The following is a 14,940-nucleotide window of genomic DNA, read 5'->3' on the forward strand; positions in this document are numbered from 1 at the left end:
TGTGTGTGTGTGTGTGTGTGTGTGTGTGCGTGCGCGCATTCGCTTTTTACCAGCAATGGCTGCAGGTGCAATGGTGGGGAATGTGGAAGGAATGAGATAGCCTTTCACAAATTAAGGCTGAACTCTTAACAGAAAAATGGCTGAGCAAAGCAGAAGTGCATTACATAAGGCCACTTCTAACTAATTAAGATATTTATGACCTCCAACCCCTCCCCAACTATTTATATTTTTCTTTCTATAGCCTATTGAAGGCAATGCTCCCAAGGCTGAGAGATCACCACTCTAATCCTGCTGTATCCAAATGATTTTGGATTGCAGTTGCACATAGAAAGCACATCATGCTCTTCCATCTTGGGTCTTGCGAAAAGAAGAGAGATTTAATATTTACAATAAATCCACTTTGTGGAATCTGTTTTAAGTCTGTAACATCTCCAATGGTCCACCTAGACCAGTGGTTCCTAAACTTTAACCACCTGTGAACCCCTTTCACTAAAATGTCAAGTCTCACAAGTAAAGTTCTCCTTTACCTGAGTAGAAATTATAAAAACCAGTCATCTTGGAAATATAAGCACATCATTTTATTACACACTGTTTATTATTATTTATTATTACAATATTTTTATTACATTATGAAAACGACAACACTCTTCCAAGATCTCACTTTCGTAGCTTGTATCACTTTGAATAAGCCTGTTATGAGACAAGGCTCCTATGTTTCATCAAGGTGTATCAGATGTGAAACAGCATAAAGGTATTTAAGAAGCCAACTCAAAGAGTTCCTCCTACACAAGCATTCAGGTCTTATGTAGTCCAGGCAAACAACGCACGTTACAACAAAGCTTACAGTTGTTCCTCATAATAATTTTAAAAACAATACTAGCTGCCTATTTATTTTTAAAACAGCAAAATATATCCACCTCCTTTTCCATTTCTTATAAGGAGTTTTGAAATTTAAATCTCTTCAGTGTGGATAGATATGCTTGCTTTGATCTGCTTAGCTCTTGGAAGTCCAGAGGCTCTGGGCTGCTGGCCCCATGCTGCCCCCCGGGGTCCTTATGGACAGCTCTGTCTGCCATTAGGGAATTTTTCCCCAAGAACCCCCTGTAACACTTCGTGAACCCCCAGGGGTTTATGAACATCAGTTTGGGAACCACTGACCTAGACACTACCCCATTGAGCTTTGTGGGTTCTTACAGAAACTTTGATTCCGGTGACTAGATGTCACACCTGTGTGTTTGATCCATCCTGCTAAGTCGTGCAGCAGTACAAGGGGCAGTAAAGACTCCAGCAGAGGTAAACCAGGCAAACAATGTGACTATCAGGGGACTCGGATGAGGCAAGAATTCTAGTCGTGATAAGCTGGCAAGGGCAAGGTGTAAGGTGTCTTATTAGGAAGAGGGAAGATCAGGAGAGAGGATGGAGACGGGGTTTCTGTGGGTGTGGAAGAAGAAAAGGAGGGAGTAATGTGGATTAGTCTACTCATCTCTAGCCCCTGGCTCCACCAGTTTAGAGTTGAGGTGCATTGGAAGGGCAGTGTAGAGATGTTTGTTCTACCACTACCCATGCTGTGGCTAATAAATGAAGGTCATCAGCATCCAGGGCTGCCACTCTAGCAACTTTTATGTAAATGTTAATTTTATTACAATAAACGGACAAACATTCAGTTTTAACGATATTCTTCATATTCTTTTTCACCACAGAATGTACCTATCTTTTACATAACAACACAGTAAAGAGTGCACCGTTAGTGCGCAGACAGATAGGCAGGAGTAAGCGTATAAAGAATACACCAAATATGATGCTCAAATTGTTTGTGTATATAACATGCACAACAATTTCATGGCCAACGCTGAAATACAGGTGAATTCATCTTACATAACAACCTTGATTTTTCCTGCAAACATTTTCATTACATATTTCTATTTATCTCCCTCTTTATTTAACATGCAGATACAAAGCAAATATAAATTTAAATACACTAAAGGATACGTTTCTGAGGAGACTCAGAATGCGGTGTCCCTTGGGCATATGCTGAGCAAAAATGGGCAACAGAAGTGCAATCAATTTCCTTAGTCCTAAATTAGCCGCATGTCCAGTTGGTCCTCAGAACACTCATTATTTCATGGATGAAATTTTTTATAATTGTCAAATAGCCTTCACCACTTTCTGTCTGAGTCCACAGTGCTTCCTTTCTCTTTAAGTCCATTCAGTTTTATCCTTAGCCCGAATAGCTAAATACTAGTAAAGCAGCAACCTAGCTACAGCTGCTGCGACTGTACATTTCAGATTGTGCAGAAGTCTTAATCAAGGTGCTGAGTGCATGAGGGTTAAACAATTAAGACAGCAGTGACTATTCTTGTGACACAGAAAACAGCTGAGTTACACTCTTCCTACAACTGGCCTTAGAGACAGCAGGAGTCACACTGTCAAAGCATGGAATCAGGATTTAGCCATGAAGCCTCTATTGACTTGTATGGGAGTTATGCAGCTAAACCTTTAGCCTTTGAAAAAGGTACCCTAATCTGTTTTGTATTTGAACAGCAAATAAACTAGAGATAAAAAGAAGTCATACAGGATTACTAAAGTTTATCTCCTGAAGAACCTCCTGTTAGTTGGAGCACAAATTCAACAAAGAGGCCCCTATTTACCTAAATGCTTATTTCACCAATAAGAAAAGAGCTATGCAAAACAGTACTAGATATACTCAGAAGTTAGCATTTCTTTCCCATATTAGATTTACACTAGGGAATTTCACAGTATACAGCAGAGTTACTCCTTCTGTGTATGTGAGATCAGAAACAGCCCACTGGGTGCAACTTTGCCCTACCTTATTAGAGGATAAGCAAAAATATAACGACCTAGTGAAGGGAGCAGGAGCCATCCTGCAGGGTGGCTCAGAGGGTGCCGGAGGGAAGGAGCAGCATGTTCTCCCCACAGCTACTGCTTCCCAAGGCAGAATTTGCAGAAGGGGCAAGAGAGCTACCACTGATCACCCCTTCTCAAACCTACAACAGAACATGCTCCCTACCTACCGCTCTAGAGAGCAACAGGCTACAATTCTGCCTAGCTGCTGCATCAGTGTGTTGGGTGTGAGAAGAGGCTCCTTGTGCATCTGCATAAAACAAGGCAGGATTTCAGATTGTAGCTCCTCGGGGCAGATGACTGATCTTCTTATATGTATATTAATTCCAATGCACATCTATGGTGCAATCTAAATGAATAATACAATCATTATTAACATTGTTAAAATTCATCGATGGGAAAGAGAAAGAAGAGCGCAAGCTGGCTTCAGCTGGCACAAGAGGCACCCCATGCCAGCACTTCTCTGGTCACACCATCAGTTCCTGCAAACTATACAGTTTCATTTAAAAATATTAACTTTCCAGCCCATATGGTTTTGGAAAAAAAATTCAAATGTAAACCAATTCAGCACTGTATGACAATCTTCAGACAACCAGAAAAAATAGTGCTAAGAATGGTGTAAACTGCTCTCATTCAATAAGCGGGAGTGCTAACTCTGAAACCTAATGATGATCACTTAAATGGTTACTTATTTTTGTGGCTGCTAGTTTTAGTAGAACCAGCCAGATACTCTGGAATTCTATAGAGTGAGGCACGACCATTCACACTGCTCCCCTCCCTCCGTAACAATTCAGCCCCTGGGATAAGTGCAAGATCATCCTCTTAACAAGAATCTGTTCAGCAAAATCAAAGAAAGGAGAAGTTGAAAAAAAAAGTGTTTGGACAATCAAAATCAAACACTAATATATGTTCACGCCGCTGTGTTTCATTGGTGGTATGCAGTATGACATCAATGAGAAACCATAATTTGAGTCCAGAATAAGCAAAAAGAAAAAAAAATGTTTTTCTTCACTCTAATGGAGTACCAACAGTTTTCAAAGCCCTGATTTTTATTATGGCACAAAGCAGTGTGTTTTAGGGGAAGAAAAGAACGGACAAAGATCTGAATGGCCCATGCCACTGCATGCAGCTTAAACTACATGCCAACTTGCATTTTTAAACAAAAACAACTCATTTTGGTCACTACTTTTAACAACAAAAATAATTATTAAAAAAATCAAACTTGAAATTCCAAAAAATGAAAAAAGGCACTTGGAAATGTTCATAACGCATTTAGATCTCTTTTTTCTTTCCTCCACACTCGTTCCTGGTCATGGCAGTCAGCCCAGAGGAAACGGATTGGATGGATGGCTAGCAGGCTGGTGGTGTTAGGGAGCTGACTCCCAGTTAAGCATATACAAGCCTCCCTATTGCTGCAAGTGGGGAAGGGAAGGTAACAAGTTGGCTCACAGGTCTGGGCACCCCAAGAACCCACACACGTTGGAAACAAAACACTCTCAAATAGAACAATTAAATCGTAAAATGTCTCCTGTCCTTTGCCCTGTGAGTGTACGTCATGCTCAGACTAGTTTTTAACATTTACCTGTTAGTGACGGACAAACCCCTATGTATTTTCCAGACATGCAAGCATGCATGTCTGCTGCCTGTTATAGTCACTTGGGCTTTCATCTCAGAGATCCATGTGTACTAAGCGTATGTTAGTGGCTACTCTAAATTAAATTTACCTTTCAAGTCCCAGGCACCACTGAGAGCTCGTTGCCTTTTAACAATGTTGAATAAACACACAAAGAACAAAAGAGCATTTTCTATTGTTAGATGCTCTAGGTAAACAAGATCTAAGGCTGAATCACTGAGAGCTCCACAGTTCTTTACTAACCCCCTTAAAGGCATGATGCACAAGATACCATAGTTTGCTTAGACAGACTCTGGAAATGCACCACAAACCAGCTGTGCATTCACAGAATGTGCTTCCAACAATCTGATTTTCTTCCTTAAAGCACTGTCATTCCCACCTTTTCCTCTTGCAGCATTACCAACGATCCAGCTGCTTTTAAAAAATGCTGCAGGGCTAGAACCAAAATTATGTGGGACTTGATCTTGGGGGGAAAACAGGGTGTATGTGTGAGAGCAGGAGAATTGAAGTGCAGAGGGGTTAAGTGCCTTGCCCAAAGGCACATATCAAATAAATGGCAGATCCAAGATTCAAACCCAAGTCTCCCACTCCTGTCCCCAATCCATAGGAGCACAGAACCATATTTCTCTGCTCTCTTTGCTCCCATTAGGGAGAGAGAAATAATTTGTAAAAAAAAGACAAAGATCCCAGGAGCTCTTGAATGTGCCATGAGCCATCTAGTGGAGACAGAGAAAGATGGAGAAGAATGTAGAAGGGATTGACAATCTCCCAGGGATGGACAACTCTAGCAGCTTTCCTTCACTGCAATAGGGGCCAATCCATGTGTTCAAGCATGGGACATTTCTATTTGATAAGGGTTTTCTTCTTCACAGCACAGAAGTTGATCAATCACATGAGGGCCAAACTCAAGGTCCTTCCCCTAGCTGCATTTTCACTGAGTTTGTCATTGGGAGTTTTGCCTTAATAAAGGCTGAGAAAAAAGTAAGCAAGGGCTTCATGGTTTAGCCTGCAATTATAACAAAGCACTCAGTTGCTCTGCAAATGATTCTTATTTTCCTGCAGGGCCAAACAACGGAAGACAGATTATGAGGTACCAAGTCCCTGTTTGTTTATCTAGATTGTAAATTCCTGTTGGATTATTTAGATTAGAAACACTTTGGGGCGGGGCCTGCATGTCCTTTTTGTCTAGTGCTTTGCATTCACTGGATGCTAGATAAATAATAATCAGCTTTGCTAACTAGCAAACATGGTTAGGTAAACAAGGGAAGATCATATGAAAAGCATCTGGTATTATGTATAAATCTGCTGTGTATGAAAGTTCCTCTTAAAAAGAAATTACATGGACGACATCAGGTTAGGATTTTTCCTCATGCTGTTTAGAAGATGTCTTTTTCCTTCCTTTTTCTGGACCTTCTCACACTGTCACATAAAAAAAAATCCTGACTATCGGGGCACTTCAAAATAAAATTAAGGGGCTGACATAGCAGTCCCCAAAAGCCCAAGAGTTGCATTTTACAATGCAAGGTGGAAGATGCAGGTTTGATTCACAGTCCTGTGGTTTCTTGGTCCCTAGGCTAGCAGGGATTAGGGATGCTGAGGAGGCCAGGTAGTCAGCCGAGGATGGGGAGGGGAAGAGTTCCTTGCTCTGCTGAGCAGCAAGCCCTTCCTGGATGATTAACCTGACAAACTCTAAATCCAGTCATCTTCAGCCAAAAAGTCCATGGCCACAATGTACGGCCTTGAATTTGCCCTTATGCCTGGTACAAGCTAAGGACAGAATTTCCTGCAGAAACTCAAAATTTCCTGACTTGACTTATTTTCATTGCTCACCGCCCCCCATTCTAATTTTAAAAAAAAATCTTACAAAAAATAATGAGTGAAAATGAAAAACCCCTCTCTGGGTGCACAAGGACCGGACATATACATATTGTCTTTCTAGAGCTGCTGTTGGCTGATGTGCACAGGGTCAGATTACTTAAAGAACCAACTGGGTTTTGACCTGGAGTTGTCAGCTCTGCTGCCCTGGCCTTTCAGAACACCTTTATAAAAAGGCTATAGTATTCTACAGGAAAGGTCTCACGCACTCCTGTGTCACTACTGTAAGATGCAGTGTTTGGGACCATTCCTCCAGGATTCTGCATAGCATGGGCTAAAATTATAAAATGGAAAAAAATATTGGAAAATGTCCCTTTTTGAAGACCAAACACTTTTGCCAAAAATAGATTTAAAAATTGTCTTTGTTCTTTTTTTTTTAAATGTTCTGATGTTGATTTTTTTTTGTTTTTCTTTTTTTCCTTTCCTCCACCTTCCCCCCTCTTTTTAGTCAAAGGGGGGAAAGGAAAAAATGGGGGGAAGAAACCAAAAAAATGGAAAAGATGAAAATTTCCCAAACCAAAACTTTTTAAGAATTTTCTCAAATACATGAAAAATCATTTTTCTCAGGATTTTTTTTGGTGGAAATTGTTAAAATGTTTTTGATGTGATCAGGGCCACCCGGGGGAGGGGGGGGCAAGTGGGGCAATTTGCCCCGGGCCCCACAGGGGGCCCCCATGAGAATATAGTATTCTATAGTATTGCAACTTCTTTTTATGGAAGGGGCCCCTGAAATTGCTTTGCCCCAGGCCCCCTCAATCCTCTGGGCAGCCCTGGATGTGATCTAATTCTGAAGTTTTTTAAAACCCGGGTATAATTTAATGGAGTAGTAGTTTATTGGACACCAAATGCTTATCTTACATGTGGGAAGTTGTGAATCAGACATCCTTTTTTTTCCCTAGAGCAAAAGTTAAGAAAAAAAATGGTAAAAGTTAATCTTACCTCATTAATGGGGAAAAATTAATAGAATGTTAATAAAAAATACGGTACTACCACCACAGAATTTGAACTCCATCCCTTGGAAAGATTAGGTTGGCCACTGGAGGGCTCCAATATTGTTCCATGAAAGTAACAGACACATACTGGGAAGATTGAAAACATTATAGCTCAGACAGTCAGTTTTTAAAGTTCAAACAAAATGTTCAGTCTGAACAAAGATCTATGGGCACACAAATATTTAACCCAAATATTTAATGAAAATCAGAGCTAATTTAACTGTTCTGCTCATATGGCACAGAAGAAGCTAAAGGAGAATACTTTTCTTACAGTTTGGCTATCAACGATAGTGTAACTATTAAAATGATGTTCACATGTGGTATTAGAGCGATTAGGTCTATGCAAAAAGCAAAAGAGAATAAAATTTCATCATTGTAATTTCAGGGAAACAAGACCAGTAGGGTATAGAATGTAACAGTAGCACTTTTTCTATCACTATTGTGACTCGGTCTTCTCAATGAAAGTTGGCAGGTGCAAAACACAAAAATTGTAACAACAGCGAGCACAGGGAGGAGCCTTGTTCTAGAAGCACCCCAACATTTTTGTTTAACATTGTGAGCCACAGCCGTTTTCTAAAGGGCGTAACTTGGGCACATATAGTCAGTCAAAGGGTAAAATCCTGGCCCCACTGGAGTTTTGTTATTGACCTAATTGGAGCCAGGATTTCACCCAAAGAATTAATTTGTACAATAGACCCATATATGTTATCAGCTAATGGCCTACAAAAAATCCAGTTTAAAATTAAATGAAAACCATTTTTAAGTTACATTTTAACTTTTTAAAATGAGAACATTTTAAGTCAAACCTCACTCACATCTATGGCTTCTTGTGTGCTCATGTAAGTTCAGAATTTCTCAGTCTATTTTTTCCCCATCAGGTTTTATCAGAGGGGGGGCGGGCAAAAAATTAAACCTGAGATCCTGAATGCTAAATTTCACAGAGCCAAATTTTTGCAGCTGAGTTAAGCACTCCTGGAAATAAAGGAGGTTTATTAGAAATAGTGAAAGATGCTAGTGAGTATTGCTATGATAAACCCAACAGGGCACTGTTCTTGTTTGATGACGTGTACTGTACTGTATTAGGCTGATACACAAAACATCATAGGGGTTTTTTTGGCTTCTTGCCTGCACAAATCATTTCTTTTGGTCCTTAAAACACCCCCCAGGCCCTTTCAATGCAAAGGGAGAAAGGAAAAAGAGCTTGTGTTGCTTAAAACATGCCTGCTGCGCTTCCGCAGCCCTTCCTCTGGCACAGCACATGTTAATGCCGATCTGCTGGGAGATTGCAATTCTAACATAATGAGATATTAATGAGCTTTGCACATGTCCCTAGCCGCAACATTTCCCCCCTCCACCTTCCACAAACCTAAAGAGAATCTCTGCTTGTTTTCCTGACGCTGCAATTGTGCCTCTCCCTCCCCCCAGCAAGCACTACTGCACCATTCACCTTAAGCTGCCAGCACTAAAGAGCTCCAAATGGGCTGGCACAGTCTTGTTTCCTGGCCTAATGGATGCTTGTTTAAACACTGGAGCTGTTTGCATTGCTGCGGCTCACTGCATGTTAAACACAGTCCTCTGAAACCCTACGCCAATCCAATAAAGGTATCAGCAGCTCAGCGTGGGGAGGCAATTACTATAAGGTCCCAAGTGTGCCTTCTAAGCTCTAGGAAGGAGAATTTGATCGAACAACTAAAAGGAAAATCTGATTCGGCTCAGTATCACGTGGAGGACACAAGGCTTAACTACAGCCTGGCCTATGGAGGGCAGGAGGAAATCAATGGACGAGCTAGCAAGAGCAACTGCACATTGTTAAGAGGGCTTTAAGCTGGCCTGTTAACAATGCTGGCTGCTGCATTTACCAAGCATTATTTTAAGAGGTGCCTTTAAAAAAAAATTATATACTGCCAATTTTTTTTCTTCATCAGTCCTTGAAACAATCCTCTTCTGGGAAGGGTCCCTTCCCTGTGCAGAATCATTGTCATATCAAAGGGGAAAGAGAGACACACAGAAGGGACAGAAATGACAGAGGACCTAAAGAAACCAAAAAAACCCTGCCCTTCAGAGAGCATGAAAAGCTAAATCTCCTACTAATGATAGTCAATATTTCAGTGGATCAGCTCTCTATCTGGGCTAGGGCAGGAAATCAAGGGATGCAGAAACTGCATTCCAATTCATTTTATACATTGAAACAAAGGTTTTCTAAAAGTCCCACTTCCTCTGCTTTAAAGTTAGGGACAAAGAGGCGGTGGTGGTGGGGTTTCCTTCATTATCTAACAGCTTTAAACTGGGCTTCACTCAAAGGGCAGCGTTGCAACTTATGTAGAAAGTTTTCTAAGCACTTGCTCTGGCCAAATTCACTAACAGGAATATAGGATTTGCCACACCAGATCAGACCAATGATCCATCAAGTCTGGCATCCTGCCTCCAGCAGAGGCCCACACCTGCCGCTGTAGAGGAAGCTGATACTCCCCTCCAGCCCCCATATTGCAACTGACTGATCGTACAGAGCTGCAAAGTAGGGGAAATATCCCCTCTGGAAGCTGCAATGATCGGCTTATGCCTTGAACTTGCTGAACCCAGTCCATTTTAATGATTGACATGGCAGACAGGGCAAGAGAAAGAAATTGTCTGCATATGATGCTATCTGCTGCCATCAACAGTGGCCGGTGGCAGTACTTGGCTAATGGGCTTAAGGATCAAGCTGTCCCTTAAAAGCATCTTAGGCAACGTTCTCTTGGGTCAGAAATCCAATGTGACCCTAAGAATTGCTGGCTGAAAGGTGAGGACTGTTCCAGTTAACTGGAGGATAAATGTCTTGCAGTCAGCCCCATCTAGAGACACTGCTGTCCTCAAAACAGAAGGGGGAAATGAGCATTTTGTTGTTTAAAAACATGGGGTTTAGTTATTTGTTTTCAATGGGCTTGGGGGAGACTTGGAGGAAAAGACAGTTGGGAAATCCCAAAACTTCACCTTGGGGACCTGGAATTACACTATGACTCCATTTCCGTCTGGGATTCAGAATCCAGAGAGTAGGCAGTGGGGACATGCAGTTGGGGGTCTCAGTACAGTGAGTTGAAATTTTTCTGTCAACATTTCTTTTTTCCAAACCGAAATTTGTTTCTTCCCTCCTCCCCCACCACAATTTTTTTTTTTGACAGGAACACATCGATTTCTTGTTTCCAGTTGAAAAACTGACAATGCAAAAGCCTCTCCTGTTTCATTTTTTGATAATCACTGAACCTCGATTTTAAACAAGCCTGCATTTTGATGAACAAGAAAATATTTTTGTTTTTGTTGAAATTTTCGGGGGAGGGGGGGAGAACCCTTTCTTGACCACCTGTAGATATGAACCTGTGATCTTGTAACTTCCAGTACATTGAATTTCCCACTTAAAGCACCTCTCAACAGGGATTGTTATTGATAGGGCAGAGAAAGCCCCTGTAAAAGAGCAGTGTCCTCATCAGTCCTTCTCTTAGACCCATGCAGCACCCAGATGAAAGAAACGGACTGCATTCAAAGTACTGGAACCCACTCACTTCAATGAGGCTGTTGTGATATCAAACGTTCTCTGCCTCTTGGAGCTAAGGATATCACTTCTATTATGGTTTGAAAAACCCATTCATTTATCCAGCAATGGCATGTGAGGTGATTTCCTAGTACGGCTGGGGAAGGAGTGGCTGCTGAAATCATCGGCTTCTGCAGACTCTAACCTTAAAAGAAAGTTTCTAGCCCTTAGGACTGCATAGATAACCTTCCAAAGGTTATGACTCATGTCTCTGAGTCTGCAGAGAGGTTGCTCCTGTGGGCCCCAAGCAGCAACACAGTGAAATCAACAAGGTACGTTAATGATCATCAGATCCCTGTGGGCAGCAGCAATTTTACATTTCTGCTGTTACTTGGGAAGTGCCAATCGGCAGCAGAGGCAGATTTCCTACTTGCTCTCTTTCAGCAACCAGAGGAAGTCAAAAGCTGATACAAAGGATGGAGCCCCTAAGAAGGGTCCAGACACAACAATCCTATAAAAATCCCCACATTCATTCCCATCAATGTATTGGTTCATCTATGCAACCAATTAGGGTTAGAACCTTTTTTTTTTTAATTAAAAGTTGGATACTACAGAAATTGATGACTTAGCTGTCTTCCTTCAAGCACTCCAAAGAAAATTTTCCCATTTTCTGTTCCACTGGCAGGCAAGCGAGCCAATGTTTTCAAGCCCAAATGGAAGTGATGTCCTCAATTCAGATAGGGAAGAGGAGCTATATGATGGTGGGGAACTAGATTTCTCATCAGTGCAGTGCCTCTGGACATCACTAGTGCACCTCTCTATTTCCATATTCCCTCACCCCTAAGGTGACCAGACAGCAAGTGTGAAAAATCAGGGTGGGGGTGGAGGGGTAATAGGAGCCTATATAAGAAAAAGACCCCAAAATAGGGCCTGTCCCTATAAAATCAGGACATCTGGTCATCCTACTCACCCCTGCTAATACATGTACCTGTATGATTAATACATGTCTAGAAAATTTTCAAGCTCTCACTTTCCCACCTGTTGATTAACTGCTAAATAAAACCTCCTTCATGAGAAAATCCATATGTTAATTGGTTCAGTCCTACTATCACAATACCTTACTTTTACACAGTGCCATTTAAGCTGCAAAATCCTAAAGCCCCTCTACAAGCCATATATATTGAAATCACCTCATCTGCCACTAGAATGCAATCACTTCTAGTGGGGAACACTGCAGCTATTTAACAGCAACATCACATGACAGTTTAGGACAGGAAGTGAAGAATACCATAGCCTATTGAAATCCGAGGAGAATTTAGGAAGTGGGGTATAATAATTCACTAAGTCTCAAAAACAGACGTTTTGAAAAAAATTGCAAATTATAAAATAAAAAAACCCTAAGTATTTCACTGTTTGATTTACAAATGCCATTTCTACCTCAGAGGAGCCTTGTGTTTCCCATCCTTGAGATCTGGCTGAAGGAGATAGGCAAAAAACACATTAAGATTTCAAGCAGCCAGCATATAGTTCCTCTTTCTTGTCATCTCTGAGTAACATTTGCCATATCATGGTTACAATGCTGGAGTTTGGGTGATTCACTCCTGAGAATAAAGTGGCCTTTTCCAGCACCCTGAATGACACAATGGGGAACATTTTGCACATTAATCAATTTCGTTTGAGGGTAAAGAATTAAATTTATGTCTGTACAATCTGCTTAGATTTAAAATCCTCAACGTTCTTATGATTCACACTGTCAAGAGAGACAGAAGGATTGACAGACTCTACATTTGCTAGGAGAAAAAGGAAGGAAAAAATTCCCCAAATGTTTCTCACAGCATAATGTCATTTCATCAGATGATGCACGGGGGTGATGGTGAGGTAAAGGAAATGGAGAAAATGCCATTTCCTGCATCGTTTCCTCAAGAGAAAATTCAGAGAGAGACTTCATCAGATTAGATATCCAAACAACTATATGCAGACTAAATGTATGTTCCGCAGTTCCATGGCCCAAAGGGAAGTACCCTGGAGACAAGCAGGCAACAAGACAGCTCTGCCTCGGCTGAAGCAGGAGGAGGAGAAGCAGGGAAGAGGACAAAAAGAGTTGGGGGGAGAGAAAAAAGTGGTGTCCATCACCCTCTTTCTTGGTTTCAAGCCCTCAGCCCCCACAGGTCAAACAGATGCTTCTAGTTCTAATACAAAAGACAAATTTGTTTGTATTTGATGGTTATTTGAAAACACACCCACTCCAAAGCTAATTGTAGAAACAGAATGCTAAAGACATAACCCTATATTTCCAAGTGATTTTGGGTGCTCAACATGCAGCATTTTAAAGGGACCTGATTTTCAGAAAGTGCTGAGTGCCGACCATCTGAAATCAGGCCCTTTAAAGATATCTCAGAGTGGGCACTCAAAATCACTAATCACTTTTGAATTTCTCCTCCCGCTCACTCCAGCCTAAATCAGGAGTGATTCCACTGAAGTCAATGACATTACACTGGTACAAAAAAAAAATGTGAATGAGAGGAGAATCGGTCCAATACACCATGTGTTGTTGTATCATTGCATCATTATTATCAGCTGTATTTTATTTCAGTGAAACATTATTATATATACATACATTGACAAACTCATGGCAGAAGCTGCTAACTACACCCACTTTCTGTTGGGTGCTTTAGAAAGCTTACAGAATAAAAATAAGGTTGATGCCACTCATGCTTAAGATATCCAAACAAAGCACTCTGGGATTCTGGAGGTGAGGGGTAGAATTTTCAAAAGGGTTTAAGAAAGTTAGGAGCCTGTCTCCCATTTCCATGAGAGACTTCGGGCAAGTCTACACTACAAAATTAAGCCAACCTAAGTCATGTCGACATACAGCCACTGCAATCATTGAATTACTTTTACATGTCCACATTACACTCTGTGTCGGCATCCTCACCAGGAGTGCTTGCACTGATTTAACTGCCAGTGTGGGGCACTGTTGGACGGTTTCTGAAAGGAAGCAACAGTCAATGTAAGCAATGCAGTGTCTACACTGACACGGCGTTGACTTAACTACATTGACTTTAGCACTATGCCTCTGGCAGAAGTGGAGTTAAGTCAGTGTAATGGGTGAGTTACATCGGTAGGAGCTACATTTTAGTGTAGAGCAGGGGGTCATGACCCCCTCAAGGGATCACGAGGTTATTACATGGGGGGTTGTGAGCAGTCAGCCTCCACCCCAAACACCACTTCACCTCCAGCATTTATAATAGTGTTAAATAGGGGGAAAAAAGTGTTTTTAAATTTTGGGGGGGGGGGAGGGTCACACTCAGATCAGAGGCTTACTGTGTGAAAGGGGTCACCAGTACAAAAGTTTGAGAACCACTGGTGTAGACGCTTACAGAGTTAGGTTGACATAAGCTGCCTTACGTCAACCTAACTCAGTAGCATAGACCAGGCCTTGGGCACTTTACATACTTTTGAAAGGGAGGCTCTGAAGTCACTAACATGCTTTTACTCACAGTGAATGTACAGAGAACCATCATGTGATCAGCAAGAATTCACATAGTCGTGGACATTAGAACTTGGTTTTACTGGAGAAGATAATGCTGACCAAGGCTCAGTCTCACTTCAGGAAAATGAAACTATTCTTCCATCACCTCACCAACAACCTCACCATGTTTTGTTAGAGCTATCCATCTTAATTTATACATGTACTGCATCCCAACGGTAGATTTCCATAGAATGTATTTTGTTTCCTTTCCTTACTTACATGGTTAGACAGCAACGGTGACCAATACTGACATTAAAGTATCATACCTAACGTGAATTAGCAGCCATTGAGGCAGTTCATACCTTAGAGCTATTGTTTCAGGCTCTATGTGAGCTCAGGCAGACATTTCTGCATGTGTTACACTCGCTTCAGTTTTGAAGATTTTTGTTAGCAATTGTAGCAACCAGATACTATTTTTTTTTAAATGAAAGCTGAGATTTTGATGAACAATTGACAGGTCTGCATTTCCCCAGATAGCATTTCACCCCTCCGCTGTGGTCATGGCCCACCCTTTGGGAAACATTGCCTCAATCTCTCTTAA

At 41.3% G+C, this 14,940-nt stretch overlaps 1 protein-coding gene across 3 annotated transcripts in view; it reads right to left on the reverse strand.

The window, feature by feature from the left end:
- The window catches only part of MAML3 (mastermind like transcriptional coactivator 3), a 342,237-nt gene that overhangs the window by 143,532 nt on the left and 183,765 nt on the right, over nucleotides 1–14,940 (reverse strand). The window lies entirely within an intron of this gene.

Source organism: Mauremys mutica, chromosome 5 (genome assembly GCF_020497125.1).
Source record: "Mauremys mutica isolate MM-2020 ecotype Southern chromosome 5, ASM2049712v1, whole genome shotgun sequence".
NCBI classification, from domain to species: domain Eukaryota; kingdom Metazoa; phylum Chordata; order Testudines; family Geoemydidae; genus Mauremys; species Mauremys mutica.